A 14,422-nucleotide genomic window follows, 5' to 3' on the forward strand; every position below is an offset into this window, starting at 1 on the left:
GAGACAGAAACACAAAACAGGAACCGCTCAGTATTTACAGGTACACAAGGAATACCACCTCAATGGTACGTTTGTTACCTTGAAAGTATGATGTTGGTGCTCAGGAGGACTCACGTGCACCTTCTGACCAACAGGACGGGTGCAATGTAACCCATGTGTTGTGTCTGACGCCTGAAGGAACTCTGCTCTGTTGACTTTCCTGCATGTTAGTAAGAAAACACTTCAGATTCCACATCAGCATCATGACAGAAAAGGTTTCAGTTGGCATCACGCAACAAAACGCCAGTGCAGAGATGCTGTGTGTCGTCATTCATTTGCCAGTGTTGGCGCTGGAGCATGTGAACAAGAACATGATGGAGTGTTGCATCAACTCCTTCATTAAGATTTCCTTTATTCATATTAGAATTTAAATATTAAAATTTGCCCATTTAGGTGTATTCACACAGACAGCATGTAAATGTATTTTTTACTGATTGCGGAGGCCATTGTGGCTCCAGAGGTCACATGATCATGCATGTGGACCAGGTGACTGATCAAAACATGCAACATTTTTTTAATTTTTCTCCCAGTTTTCTGGTGCTTGTTATTTGTGGGGTGATGAGTGTGTTTGTTTGTGTTCTTTGTCAGCCGGCGATTGAGTGAACAGGAGGAGATGTGAGATTACTGTTCATATGACACTCAATAAACGAACCTGAGGGAGAGTTTGGCGCTCCATCATCCAGGCTGATCTGATAGTCAGCATGTTTAGAAAGTCTCAGCGAAAGATCAAGTCAGATAAATACTTTTAGAAGACAAAAATAAACCTGGAACCTTCTGAGGAAGTTCAAAATTACGTTTGTTGAAATCAAAATATTGAAAAATGATTTGCAAAGAGTGGTGTTTGATTTTATTCAAAATAATCCGACACGGAGAGCTTCAATAAGAGCCTGAGCGGTAAAAGTGGAGCTGTGCCCCGGGCTGCTGGGCTGCTGTGTTGTGTCTTACAGCCCAGGCGGTTCATTGGGTGGACCTGGAGGCCATCGGGGGACTGGAGGCAGCTGGCTCCGGTCTCCTAGGTTACATAAGACCTGCCACATCCTTGCTAGCCTGGAGCCTCCCCCCCTCTGCACAGCTCATGATGTGCTGGAGTTTAGTTTTTCTGCAGGGCTGATTCACCATTTTCTTGGTTAGCCTAGCTGCGTGTTCCCTGCCAGCCGTATCTGTTGAGGTGGACATTAGCATAGCGTTAGAAGAAATAGGGATCACTCACGTCCCGTCTGGTACTTGGGAATTTTTAGTTGTGGACTTGTACTGTTATTATTGCATTAATGATTGGAGTTCAAGGAGTTTGGATGCTTGTGTTGCTTCTTTTCTTCGTTGTGTTTGTAGTTTGTGTTTCTGATCAAACTCGTCTCCGTCTTCCCAGTGTTTCTCCTCTAGCCACTCCTTCCCTGCCCTCGTCCTCTCCCACCTCTTTCTTGTGTCATTGGTGGAGTTTCTCTTCTCCTTCAGTTCTGTGTTTCAGTCAGAATGTTTCTCTGTGTTTCATACGTGTTCAGTTTCCCAGGGTTTTGGATTTTTTTTACCAAAGCTCCTCTTCAGCTCCTCAGCTCCCTCCTCGTTGTGTCTGCGCTACCACGGTCTGATGGCGTATTTCCAGACCACCATCCTGGCCTAGATGAGCAAAGGGGGGCAAATATCTGACAGTCCAAAGTAAACAGGGGCTTCAACCTGTGGTGGATTTCATTGTAGATTCTAGATGATCAACTTCTTGGTAAAAGATTCTGCTGGCAGAAACCCTAACCCTAAGGTGGAAGCCCTTCCCTCTTTTTCCCATGATGTAAATTAGCGGCGGCGTTAGCATGCTTGCTCATATCAGATGTGCTGGCATTGAACTGAAGCTTGTGACGTCAGTGTTTCGCATCAGTTACTGTCACTTAAGAGAACTGGAACCAGCTTGAAGTGTTTGAATCTCATATAAATGTAGACAGTGCCCTCTGTTGGAACCAAGTTTAATAGCAGTGCAGACCCATTGTCACCTGCATGGAAGGTCATTAGTAACCCTGCCTTTCATGGATTTTTCAGGGAACAGTTCTTGTTTGTCCTGGAGGATGTGGTCTGGGTTGAGAAGTGTTCTTCCCTGGTGTTCTATATGTCTGTGGTTGCAGAGGTGTTCAGACGTCACTGAAACAGCTCCCCAAAAGCAGCAGCATCATTCTGTGCGAGGAGGATTGCGCTGTTGTTGTCATTTGAATGATTGAGTCGGCCTCTTCAGCCATCGTACTGCATGCTGCTAATTTTGAACAACATTTTGTCATCGCTGCTGTCCTTGCAAACTAAAATTGTGTCTGTTTGACTCCATGAGCAAACACAGTATGAGTGAGAGCAAACGTTCACTTGGTCGACAAGTTTCAGATGTGACCTTTTGTCATGTTGCTGTTCACGGTCCCGATGATACCGGGATCATCAAGGCTTTGGTCCTGGACTCGCAGTGGTGCGATAAACTCTGCATTCACACGGTCGGTTGAAGGTTTTCTGCTCGTCATCTGATGCTCCTTCTCCAGCTGAGGAGCCTGAACTTTCTGCACTGACATGCTGCTTTCGGTGCCTTCATCTCATTTTTTCTTCACCTGTGCCACCTGACGTGCTGAGCAATGAGGTGACGTGGATCAGCCAGTTTGAGCCTCATGGCCATCATGTTATATTTACTCTTGTAATGTCTGAGCACGTTTGTTTTCCTCCCGCTCCATGCTCATCCTTTTCACCTCATCCCATCCATCCATCAGTTGCTCCTGTTTCTCTTCTTTCTCATACCTCACTTCTTAACCTTCCCTCCCACCAGCCTCCCCACCTCCTCCGTTTGACAGGTGGCGCTTTCCTGAATTCACCATCTTGTTCGATTCATCACTGGCGGATGTTTGTGGCTCTCACTGCTGTTTGCTTATCCGCCCAACAAAACCACTAAAGGGAAGAAAAAGAATTCCCAGCCTTCATCCTCTGATAATTCACAATGTTTGTTCTTATAATGGAAAATTTAAACCTTAAAAACCACAACATCATCCGAAGCTGAACGGCTCTTGTTCTCGTGTCAAAGTGGCTGCAGGCTGGTGACCTCTTGACTAATGGCCGGGGCGGAAATGCTCCCGGTGTTGCGTCTCCATTCTACCTGCAGCAGCTCTGGAAGGAAAACTACCTTCATTGGTGATTGTTGTGCTGCAAAACTCAGCTCAGAATCTTTCCTCGTGCCGATATTAAAGAAACGGATGCATGGAAAATACTTCTGAAATAGAAACTTCACGTCTGATTTTAATTGCTGCTATTTATCTCAGGCACATTTTGATGGGATGTCTCTGTTCGCGGAAGACAACAAATAAGAAGCCATCTGATTCCTCGTGTGTGATAATATCCGTAAATGTACTGGAGCTGATTTGAGGATGAGAGGAACTAATTACATAATGGCACTGAAGGGTGCTGGGATAGCGTACACCCACGCCATGTCCAACTAAAAAGAAAAGGCACTTTATCAGTGTGTTAAAGAGGTCTTCCATGGCCCCCGCTGCACCCCTGAAACAAGTCTGCTGAAACCGTAGTTTTTCTTGGTGGAGGGAAAAATAAATCATTGATTTCAGTGGTTCTCAAACTTTTTCTGTCATTCCCCCTTTGGAGGAAGAAGAATTTTCATCCCCCCCCCCCCCCCACGCCAAATTTTTTGACAAAAGAGGCCAAGTTTAACTTTATTGACCTGTTAAAAATTACAAACATTCCTTCTGTTTTTCAGAACTAGAAAAAATGAAATAAAATGTGTTTCATCCCTGTCAAATATCTCTCCATTTTAAAAACAGACCTGACAACAGTTGCTATGAAAGAGGTTTAAAGCGCATTTAGGTTCCGCCGCGATAAAAATTCCGACGTCCAAGCATGAGTTCCCCCCTCACCGGGGGGAAAGGGGGGGGGGGACTAATGTTTGGACATCGGAATTTTTTCGCGGCGGAACCATAAACAAAGCGAAAGGTGAGGGGGAAATAATGTTTGGAGGTCGGGTGACTCGCGCCCCCCCCCCCGGGACGCCTCCGCGCCCCCCCGGGGGCCACACACTATGACAAAACGCTGGATTAGAGGAACACATCAACATCCCAGAGGTCTTTGTCTTTTTGTCCCCAGACAAAGACAAGAAGACAAAGACCCACTCAGAAGTTGAGACCCAGGCTAGTTAGCTTAGCACAATGAATGGCAGTAGGAGGGAAGTGTTAGCATAGCTCTGTTAACAGTCGTCAGACACACTTCTTCTTCTCTTCTTCAAAATTGTCTTTGCTTGCGTTTGTATAAAGAAAGTAGTGAGTGGTTGTCATGTTTGAATCAGGGAACTACTTTTCTGACCAGGCGCAAGGATTCAACACATCAGCTAAGCTAGAAGAGCCACTGCTGCTAATTATCATGGCCGACTTTGTGAGAGAGGATGAGGAGGATTGATGCTGGTCACGCCCACATCCTGAGCCTGAGCTAGTTGATAGCAAACCAGCTGAGAGGAGCACTACTGCCACCGAGTGGAAGGAGTCTTGCCTCTCATCCAACACATTCAAGTGGCTTCAGCAGCGTGAGACCTAAAGAGGGCAGAATAACGTAAACAGAACCCGTTTACGTTATTCTGCCACCACATACAAATAAGCGTATGTATGGGATATGCATGTTTGCGTGTTGAGGAACACACAGCAGAGCTGGTCGGTGAAGCTCCAAGTGCAAACTGAGCTGTAACACCAGCAGTCGTCAGGCCTCCTTGAGCTCCCACTGCAGACAAGCCTCCTCCCAAAACCCAGTCCATACCAGGAGTCAGCAAAGTCAGACTGACTTTCTCCTTTCTACGAATCTCTCCTCCCATCTTAATGAGACGAGAGCAGCAACCGCATCCCTCCCATGAGGCCGTGGGTCAGAGCACAGGCTCATTAACCAGATGTATGGGGCTCCGCAGTACAAAGGGGCTGCCTCCGACGCTGAACACTCATTTGTTTACAACAAACGTGCTGGACGTGTGCCGTTGGCTACTTCAGCGGCTCAGCTCGTCCTCCCCTAAACATCTGGAGTTTTGTGCAGATGTGAGGACCAAAGATGGTGTTGGGAGGACCAGACGAGACAGATCAACAGGTCTCGGTGGTTCCTGAACCCAGCCAAACTCTCTCTCCGTCTGATTTGAAAAATGTGTGTATTTGATTCACAATGAGAAGAAATTTGTTCATAAGCTGGAAAACAGCAGGGATGAGTGGACTTGCATGAAGAAAAAGGCATTCAGCCATTTAGATAACATCCTATGGAAAAAGCCACGGAGCTCCTGCTGATCAAGGTGAGACGTGTCAGAAACCTCCACTCAGACCACACCAACGCTGCCATCTGCAGGTGTCTGTGCTCTCACAAACACGCCGGCCTCAGGCTCTCGTCCTCCACCTGAAGGTGTCCCCGTATCTCAGTGAACGCACACAAAGCTTTGGATTTGTCATTTCAGCTGGTTGAGATGTCCTCATCATGGGACCGTCGCCGCCAGGGAGGAATTTAAGTCTAAATTCTTGCTTGTGTTGTACGTCGCTTTGGACAAAAGCGTCTGCTAAATGAAATTGTAGAATTGTAGGAACCACAACACTGCAGCTTTACTCATTGATGACACAAACAAGTAACCTTGGAAGCCAGCTCATAGGTGGGCGTGGCCTCCCTCATGGTGAACCAATCATAACCTTTTATCGAACACTGAGCAGAAGCGTTCTGCTGCTGGTGCATCAGGCGCTGCTGTATCTGCACTGTGGACTGCAGCCGATGAAAGCGGAGCTGAACTCCAGATGTGTGAGCTGTTGCGTGGTGTCGCGCTCGCAGCCTCTGGATCTCAAACCAGGATGCTGTCAGACAACATGGCTGAACCATGATGTCCCGACACCAACTGTGGTTTAAGTGGTGATAGGGGACGTCTTCAATGACACGGCAGCACCAGCGTGACCTTTTCCACGGCGGCCCATGGGCATGAGGCCCTGGTTCAACCGCATCACATGACCGTGGTCAAAGACACGCTGATCTTGCAAAGACACGCTGCTCAGAAGAACAGGGAAATATGGGAACACGTAATTCTAATGAGATTTTTTTCTGGTTTGTTGTGATTCTTTCAGATTATTGCCAATAAAATCCGGTCACATTTTTCACACCTGGACTCGGTCCTGATTGGCTGGAACTGAGACTGAAATACTGAAACCCTCCAAATCAGGTAAGTTTGCTCCTTCAACCAGAAAACCTCCTGATTGTTTTCTGTCAGGTTTCGTTCTGGACGGGTCTCCAGATTTAGACCCATCCATCAAATGTTTTGAGTTCCCCTGTCAGTCCTCACAGAACCTCTGGGCTGATTGAGGAGCAGAACTCTCTTTAAATCATGGATGAGTGGCGTCCCGAGTGTTTGATGACTCAGAGGGATGAGTTGAGTTGTGTCAGAGGTGACGGAGAAGCCGAACACGGCGGCGTCTGCTAGCTCAGCCGATGGTTCCTCCTAGCACGAAGGGCAGGGTGTGGGCGTCTCTCTCACTTGGTCCTCCAGCAGTGATTTCAGATCCAGCAGCACAGCACCTCTGCTGATAGACACTGAATCTGCTGGAGAGAGAAATAGATAGGACTCTCTCTCTCTCTCTCTCTCTCTCTCTCTCTCTCTCTCACACACACACACGCACACACACACACACACTGCTCTCTCTCTCTCTCTCTCTCACACACACACGCACACACACACACCCTGCTCTCTCTCTCTCTCACACACACACACACACCCTGCTCTCTCTCTCTCTCTCTCTCTCTCACACACACACACAGACACACACCCTTCTCTCTCTCTCTCTCTCTCTCTCACACACACACACACACACCCTGCTCTCTCTCTCTCTGTCTCACACACACACACAGACACACACCCTTCTCTCTCTCTCTCTCTAACACACACAAACAGACACACCCTGCTCTCTCTCTCTCACTCACACACACACACACACCCTGCTCTCTCTCTCTCACACACACACACACACACCCTGCTCTCTCTCTCTCTCACACACACACAGACACACACCCTTCTCTCTCTCTCTCTCTCACACACACACGCACACACACACACACTGCTCTCTCTCTCTCTCTCTCTCTCTCACACACACACGCACACACACACACCCTGCTCTCTCTCTCTCTCTCACACACACACACACACCCTGCTCTCTCTCTCTCTCTCTCTCTCACACACACACACACACAGACACAAACCCTTCTCTCTCTCTCTCTCTCACACACACACACAGACACACACCCTTCTCTCTCTCTCTCTCTCTCTCTCTCTCACATACACACGCACACACACACCCTGCTCTCTCTCTCTCACACACATACACACACATGCACACACACACCCTGCTCTCTCTCTCTCTCTCTCAAACACACACACACACACTGCTCTCTCTCTCTCACACACACATCCTGCTCTCTCTCTCTCTCAAACACACACACACCCTGCTCTCTCTCTCTCACACACACACACACACACACCCTGCTCTCTCTCTCTCACACACACATCCTGCTCTCTCTCTCTCTCAAACACACACACACCCTGCTCTCTCTCTCTCACACACACATCCTGCTCTCTCTCTCTCTCAAACACACACACACCCTGCTCTCTCTCTCTCTCACACACACACACACAAACACACACCCTGCACTCTCTCTGTCTCTCTCTCTCTCTCTCACACACACACACACACCCTGCTCTCTCTCTCTCACACACACACCCTGCTCTCTCTCTCTCTCTCTCAAACACACACACACCCTGCTCTCTCTCTCTCACACACACACCCTGCTCTCTCTCTCTCTCAAACACACACACACCCTGCTCTCTCTCTCTCTCACACACACACACACAAACACACACCCTGCACTCTCTCTCTCTCTCTCGCTCTCTCACAGACACACACACACACCCTGCTCTCTCTCTCTCTCAAACACACACAGACACACACCCTGCTCTCTCTCGCTCTCTCTCACACACACTCACACACCCTGCTCTCTCTCACTCTCTCTCACACATGCACACACACCCTGCTCTCTCTCTCTCTCTCACACACACACACACCCTGCGCTCTCTCTCTCTCTCTCACACACACACACACACCCTGCTCTCTCTCTCTCTCTCTCTCTCTCTCACACACACATCCTGCTCTCTCTGTCTCTCTTTCTCAGACACACACCCTGCTCTCTCTCTCTCACACACACACACACACACACACACACACACACACATACATGCGTACCTTACCAACAGTGGCCTCTCAGCATTGACTGGGTAAGAGTGGACTCCTATTTCTGGTCATTGTAATGAAACAAAAACATTACAGAAAATTTTCTTTTCAGGTGTTTTACCATAATGATACTTGAAATGTGACTTTTAATGTTTTTTTTAATGAAATTGCCAAGAGGGGACCTGGATCCTTGAGTGAGATCTACCTGGGTAACAGGGGACTTCCATATAAGGCAGTGGAGCTGTCTGACCCATTCACACTGCTGATGAGAGCTTGTTCACCACCACGACAGTCTGAAAGTGGCTGATTTAACCTGCATGTGATCATGATTGAGACATTTCTCTGGGAAATATTTAGAAAATTAATAGTTGAGTTGAGTTGAATTGAGTTGAGTTCATTGTTCATTGTTCATTTAGACAGGATAGTGTACATTCATGGACCAAGATGGGCGTAGTAGGAGGAGGAGTCGGCAGAATCTGCCTGCAGATCCATACTTTCGGTCTCCGCTGCTGCTCGGCGATGGTGCAACAGTGCACCGAGAGATTGCCAGATCGGACCTGGTTGAATCAGTGGATTTTTGTGAACTAGCGTCGCCGTGTCGCGTCAACAATACCTCACAGGCAGGTTCCCACGGGGACGGCACAATTTCAGTAAGATCAATGTAGCCAGCTCCTTCACTAATTATTTTAGTACTCTTGAGTATTTCAAAATAACGGCCTATAAATTAAATTAAATAATTAAAATAGAATAAAATAAAATAATTATTTCTACTATTATTACATTCCTAATTCCTTTAAATGGGCCAATTGAATCCATATTCACTGCCCCAGCACACGGCTGGATGAAGTCCCCTCTCTGCCTGAACACAATGACACAGGGGCCCTCTTGAATGGTCCTGAGCGACACTCACACTTTTCGTTTTGTGTCTTCAGGACAGAAGAAGATGCAATCATTTTTATTTTAGAACATTTTAGATGATATAGCTATTGATTTGATTGCTAGGCCTAAATAAACTCATCAGACTGACTAACCTACATTTTATCGCTATGGTGAAGGGTTTCCCGGCACCTTCTGAAAGGAGCCTCCTCACTCCAGCTGAGCTGAAGTGAATTTACCTGCTACTTGCACATGTTTTTCTTTCTGGTGAAAGTTGTGCATCACTGTGAAAAAGGTGTGTTTGCAGGGTTCCTGCAGGATCAACATATTAAATTTAAGAATCTGTAAGACAATACTGTTCGGTAGCAACTGGACAATTGTCACTGGTTTCACTATACAACAATAAATGGCAATATTATGGCGTCAGGTAGCTTTCAAAATCATGAGAGCACAAATTCAAACTAAATGAGCACAGGATCAGGAATTGAGGGCATAAGGAACATAAAATTGAGAGGTCAAAAATAATCTTTTGGCCATTAAAGTTTTTGTCTCAAGCGTGTAAATTGTGACAGAGAGCAGTTGTGGAGCGGTGGCACTGCTCGCTCTCTCTTCTAACTTACACGCTCGCTCGCTTTGGATGTTTCCTTGCTCTCAATATTTTTCCTACCTGAAATACGTGACGGGGGTAAGGCTCGACAAGACGATTGCCGATCGAAGTTCGTCGGCGGAATACGCCTTCTTTCTTCCTTATAGTTAACTAAAAGTAAAAACTAAAACTTGATAAAAAGCACATTTTATTCAAATAAAAATGAAAAAATACTTTTGAATTAATAAAAATAAACTAACATTTTGTGCTCAGAAAATAGAGTCAATGAAACAAATGAACAAACAAACAAAACAGAAAAGAGTAGATGTCTTACGTCCATTATTTCTCCAATTTGGTCAAATTTGTCCACACAACAAACCTGAGGAGTTATTTGTGCGTGGTGTCTACACACCGTGATGACGTTAAGTCCAACATGATGACGTTTTTTTTCAATTTAGGAAGCGCTGTGGACGCTGATGACTCCATTGTTGTTATTGTTTTGGTGCAACTTTTACTTCCTTTTTTTTTCAAACCCACAGCCAGGAGAAAAATACCTGTGACACATGGATTGCCTCACAATTACAAGATTACTTCCTGTAAATGATTAAAATTCTATAAGCATTTGAAAGTCAGTTTGCAAACAAGTTTTTTGGCAGTCCCGTTTGTTACAAGGGGTTTTGAGAAAACTGAAATTATAGTGTGTGCTTAGGAAATAAGTGAATAAAGCAAATGAACAAATGAACTGATGGACTGATCAAGAACTGGTCAAACACTCAATAGTTGACTCACTGAGGTGTTCCTCTTTGCAGGGACAGAGAGGAACACCTCAGATGGCGACTGCAGGTTGGGTGTTAAAGGGTCCACACTGAGCGGGGGAGGGCGAGCAGGCCTGAAGAGGTGTATAGAGAGCTGGGTGGGGGATGGGGGGCTGGATATCAGCTAAAGAACAGTTTGGTTCATCTGCCCAGGCCTTGTTGCTGCTGGCTTGGTCTCTCCCAACTGCTTGCATGGCCTGAGATGTTCTGTAGTCCTTTCAGTCGTCTGAATTTTATATTTTCTTGGGGGGTGGGGTGGAATTTGTTGGTTTTATATGATTGACGGTCAAATTTGTCCAGTTAGGAGGAGTTATTGGTATTCATGTTTACTGAGTCTTTAATGTCCATAGGACTGGGAGTCAATTGTCTTCACAAAGTGTTCATTTGTACTATCATACCGATTCTGAACTTCCTCAGTCTTGGCCCTGACAAATACCCCCATATGAGAGTAAAAACTTGATACACTCATACTAATACAGAAACTACCTGAAGTAAACTAAGGGCTTTCTCTGCTCCCTCCTGTCTGTCCTGCCCCACAACCCCCCTCCAACCTGACGACTTGCCCCATACATGACAATAGCTTAGTTCATCACATCTGACGAGTGCTGGTGCACAGATGCACCGGGGGCCCGTTCAGTTTGTGGATATGTACTCGACTCCTCACAGAGGATTTCAGGTTGTCCTTTACCCCTTTCACACTGACACACTGTTGAAGAAGGTTTTTGTGCTACGTTTCCTAGGCATCAGGGCTCATTCAAGCTTCCAGCAGACATGCATCCCAGACCCTGCTGTGAGGCTGCATGCCTGGGTTTTTCTCTCTCGTCATCGCGCTGACAGGTAAAAGTGCACCGTGTCTCAAAAAGCGAGTGATGTTCCAATAAATCTCTGTGTTCCGTACGGTTCCAGAAATCTGCTGCAGGATCTCCTCTACACTGCGGATGGCGAGCAGCTCGTGGACTTCACCATCTTGCCAGTGCGCTGCCACGATGGTTGCAAGATGGTTATAGAAGTTGTTTGTTAGCGCGGTCGCGCCTCCTCAGTTCTCGCTAGGGTTCCAGTTCGTGGGAGTTTAATTCACGTAAGATCAAACACATGTAAAGTGTTAGAAAAAGGAGTGAAATATACCCCTTTCACATTGAAACACGCGTGTGCCACGTTTGCTCGGCTTTAGGCCGCATTCAGGCCTCCACTAGCCGCGGGTCTGAGCTCGGGACATCAACAGAAGACTGAGCTCATGGCAGAGGCCATAACTTATTGAGAGGTCAGTCAGCAGCTCTCAGCCCTCCCCAATTTTTTTCATTTATTTATTTTTTTCCGGAGCTTCCACGATGACAGCCTGACAGGCGACACAGTGACAAAATCACGATGGTCGCGTGAAACCTGAGAGAACCTGGGTTGCCTATTTCACACTGCAGGCAAGCCGAGCAGAGCCAAGGCAAGCCGCTCAACACCCGAGTAGCTTGGACGCAGGCCGAAATGTGGAGTCGACCCTTTCAGATCCCAAACACCCGTGTTTTTGGTGCCGTGTGAAAGGGTCTTAGGGAACTCCTCTCACTATTTACTAGCCAACAGGGAACCTGTCATTCAGACAGTAAAAATACCTGTTTTTTTCCCCTGTAATGTCCATCAAAAAACATAACAAAGCATATTTGACCAACAATTATCTGGTTGATATGTCTAGATTTACTTGTTTATTTTGCCTTTCCCCCTTCCTTTGATTCTGGAGTGGGAATGTCACTCCATGCCATCTAAGAGGGAACTCCTGTCACTATTTAACAGCCAACAGGGAACCTCTGTCATTCCAAATGGTAAAAGTGCCTTTTTTCTTCAAAAAAAGACAAAACAACAAAAACATTAAAAAGTGCTTTTGACCAATAATTAAATATTGAGATTGTAATTTTACTTATTAATTAGAAAAATTTGTTTATTTTCATGTATGCTGGAGTGTGAATGTCGCAGTGTTCTATCTAAGTGGGAACTCCTGTCACTATTTACCAACCAACAGGGAACTTCTGTCAATCTAAGCAGTAAAAGTAACTTTTTTTTGTAATGTGCATCAAAAAACACAACAAATTGCATTTGACCAATAATTATATATTTAAGATTGTAATTTTACTGATTAATATTACCTATTTTTTACCTTCATTAGTGGTGGAGTGTGAATGTCGCTGTGTTCTATCTAAGTGGGAACTCCTGTCACTATTTACCAGCCAACAGGGGCCCTTTGTCATTCAAAAAAGTGGAAGTCCCTTTTTTCTGTAATGTGTATGGTTAAAATAAATGCATTGTCAGAAGTGTAGACAGAGCCTTGGAATATATTGAAATAGAAATAGAAATCCCATGCTGGTGAAAACTAGTTAAGTGAGTATTTTGGGAATGAACAACTTCAGGAGTCTGAACAAAGTCTAAAATGTGAGTGTTTTTTAGGAATTGCTTAAAATTATTTCAGAAACAAAGAGATTACATGTTTAAAGAGACATGTTCTGCACCCAGTAACTTGTTAAACAGCCCCTCTGCAGTCAGAAAGGCTGCCTGAGTGCAAACCATTCACACCTTCAGGGAGTGTGTGTAAAACGACGTGTGTTTATGGGTCATTGTTATTCCGGCCCCAGCCTCTAGGCGGACAGCCTGGCATGGACTTTCACACTCACACACCTTCAGGTCCCCTCTTGGCTAAAGTTAAAAAACTTCACCAGAGCATGTTACATATGATTGAAGCATGATTTAAAGCATGACCAACAGGACCTCAAAAATGTCCCCTGTTGGCTGTCATGTCCCCTCTAGGTGAAAGTGTAACGACGCCGAAGGCCACGGTTGGATAGGTAGGAAAGTGCACACACACACCCTGCTCTCTCTCTCTCTCACACACACACACACCCTGCTCTCTCTCTCTCTCTCACACACACACACCCTGCTCTCTCTCTCTCTCTCTCACACACACACACCCTGCTCTCTGTCTCTCTCGCACACACACACAGACCCTGCCCTCTCCCTCTCTCTCTCTCTCTCACACACACACACACCCTGCTCTCTCCCTCTCTCTCTCTCTCTCACACACACACACCCTGCTCTCTCTCTCTCTCTCACACACACATACACCCTGCTCTCTCTCTCACACACACACACACACCCTGCTCTCTCTCTCTCTCTCACACACACACACACACACACACACTTTGCTCACAGAGGTAAAGGTAAAAATCACATCACCTCTCAAACTTATTTAGAACAGACAACATTGAGGGTTTGATGTCGTCCTACAGTTGGTCGATTACTTCATTGTTTTCAGTAAATAAATGATTTATTATTGTTGTTGTTACTGTCTTTATTGTTGTTGTTCCTCTTATTGTTGTTATTGTTTTTATTGTTGTTGTTATTTGTGTTCCTCTTGTTGTTGTTCTTGTTTTTATTGTTATTTTTGTTCCTCTTGTTGTTGTTATTGTTTTTATTGTTGTTGTTCCTCTTGTTGTTATTTTGTTCCTCTTGTTGTTGTTATTGTTTTTATTGTTGTTGTTCCTCTTGTTGTTGTTAGTTTTGTTCCTCTTGTTGTTGGTATTGTAGCTGTTGTTCCTCTTGTTGTTGTTGTTATTTTTGTTCCTCTTGTTGTTGGTATTGTAGCTGTTGTTCCTCTTGTTGTTGTTATATTTGTTCCTCTTGTTGGTATTGTAGCTGTTGTTCCTCTTGTTGTTGTTGTTATTTTTGTTCCTCTTGTTGTTGGTATTGTAGCTGTTGTTCCTCTTGTTGTTGTTATATTTGTTCCTCTTGTTGTTGGTATTGTAGCTGTTGTTCCTCTTGTTGTTGTTGTTATTTTTGTTCCTCTTGTTGTTGGTATTGTAGCTGTTGTTCCTCTTGTTGTTGTTATATTTGTTCCT

At 45.4% G+C, this 14,422-nt stretch overlaps 1 protein-coding gene across 4 annotated transcripts in view; it reads left to right on the plus strand.

The window, feature by feature from the left end:
- The window catches only part of LOC147255253 (leucine-rich repeat and fibronectin type III domain-containing protein 1-like protein), a 308,907-nt gene that overhangs the window by 186,361 nt on the left and 108,124 nt on the right, over positions 1-14,422 (plus strand). For all 4 annotated transcript variants that reach the window (XM_086217018.1, XM_086217017.1, XM_086217019.1 and 1 more), the window contains one exon: positions 6,123-6,217. The gene's annotated coding sequence lies outside the window, so the exon portion shown is untranslated. The remainder of the gene's footprint in view (positions 1-6,122; positions 6,218-14,422) is intronic.

The sequence above is a fragment of the Aulostomus chinensis genome, chromosome 10, assembly GCF_037954235.1.
Source record: "Aulostomus chinensis isolate RoL2024-O1b breed Wild chromosome 10, RoL_Achi_v1.0, whole genome shotgun sequence".
Classification (NCBI taxonomy): domain Eukaryota; kingdom Metazoa; phylum Chordata; class Actinopteri; order Syngnathiformes; family Aulostomidae; genus Aulostomus; species Aulostomus chinensis.